The sequence below is a fragment of the Chrysochloris asiatica genome, unplaced genomic scaffold (assembly GCF_000296735.1).
Source record: "Chrysochloris asiatica unplaced genomic scaffold, ChrAsi1.0 scaffold00491, whole genome shotgun sequence".
NCBI classification, from domain to species: Eukaryota; Metazoa; Chordata; class Mammalia; order Afrosoricida; family Chrysochloridae; genus Chrysochloris; species Chrysochloris asiatica.
Genome location: NW_006409009.1, coordinates 943214 through 944907, shown reverse-complemented (window position 1 = coordinate 944907; position 1694 = coordinate 943214). Strand labels below are relative to the sequence as shown.

At 41.9% G+C, this 1694-nt stretch overlaps 1 pseudogene; it reads right to left on the bottom strand.

Annotated features, from left to right (window-relative positions):
* Positions 1-929, bottom strand: LOC102814817 (annotated as a pseudogene).
* Positions 930-1694: the final 765 nt, after the last annotated feature.

Here is a 1694-nt window from a genome sequence, read left to right as displayed (position 1 = left end):
TTAGGCTGCTCTGTTGAGGAGTCTCCTCAGTCCTCTCTTTATGTCCTTGTTCCTCAGGCTGTAGATGTAGGGGTTCAGCATTGGGGTAACCAGAGTGTATACCACTGAGGCCACAGCACCTTCCCTGGCAGAAGATGAGACAGCTGAACTGAGGTACACTCCTAGCCCTGTTCCATAAAATAAGATCACAACTGACAGATGAGAGCCACATGTGGAAAAGGCTTTATACCTCCCGCCAGAAGATGAGACTCTCAGAATGGAGGAAATAATTCTAATATAAGAATAAAGGATCCCAGAAACTGGAACACCACCAAAGATGGCACCAATACAATAGACTAATATGTTATTGGTGGAGGTGTCAGAACAGGCAAGGTAAAAGAGTTGAATCGGGTCACAGAAGAAACTAGGGACTTCCACATTTGTGCAGAAGGTAAGTTGCGACACCATTGAAACATGCACCTGGGAGTCCAGAAGGCTGATAAGAAAGGATACAAAAACTAGCAAACCACAGAGTCGGGGGTTCATGATAATTGTGTAGTGAAGGGTTGACAGATGGCTACAAGCCGATCATAAGCCATCACAGTAAGAAACATACTGTCCAGACACAGGAAGAGATCTAAAAAGAACACTTGTGTCAGGCAGTTTTCATAGGCCATGGATTTGCTCTGTGTCTGGATGTTCACCAGCATGTTTGGGACAGTGGTGGAGATGAAGCCAATGTCAACCAAGGACAGGTTGGAGAGGAAGAAGTACATGGGGGTGTGGAGGTGGGGGTCAGATCTGACAGCCAGGATGATGAGCAGGTTCCCACACACTGTGATCAGGTATATGGACAGGAATAAGCCAAAGAGGAGGGACTGCATCTCTGGATCATCAGAAAGGCCCAGAAGGAAGAATTCTGAAATGTCTGTTAGATTCCATGATTCCATGTGCATTAAATAGCTGTTGGAAAAAGAAAAGAGGATTATTAAGAGGAAACAAATGGAAAAACACCCAGAATTGTGTTTGCTTTTCCTTTTTGGTTAATTAAAAAAAAATATCCACAGGTACCTCATAGATTGATAAGTGTTCATTCTTGAGGACCTAATACCACAGTAACTTCAGCCATATTTTGTCTGTTGAAAGTCCAACCACTGACACTCAGAAAACTTTTCATTTTGTGTTATTTTCCTCTTTTGTACATATCTATTTTAGTGACACTGGGCTAAAAAATGTTAGAATGGCATGGATATTTTAAGTTGAAAAATGCACAGAAGAGTGCTATGGGGTTAGTTATGGGTGCCAAATGACAAGATCAGCAGTTCAAACCCTCTATTTCATGGGAGAAAAAGGTTGTCTGTTCCTATAAAGATTTATAGTCTCATAACCACTATGTATAGGGTCTCTATGAGTTGGAAGCAGCATTTATCACTGCAGATAGCTGAGATACTAGAATCTATGCCACCATAGCTTTTAATACAAGCAGGCTGGACAGGTTTCATTGGAGGTTCCAGACTGAGACAAAGAAGAAGGAGAGGCAGACCACTTATAAATTGTCAGACACAATGCTGGTTGCGTATCCATTTGTTTCCTTTTAATAATCTCATAGGATTTGATAATCTGCTAGGATAAGCAGTCAACCATAAGGTCAATTTGGACTAACAGTCAGTAGTTCAAGCTCACCAGCTCTTTGGAAAGCCTATACAGTGTCACTA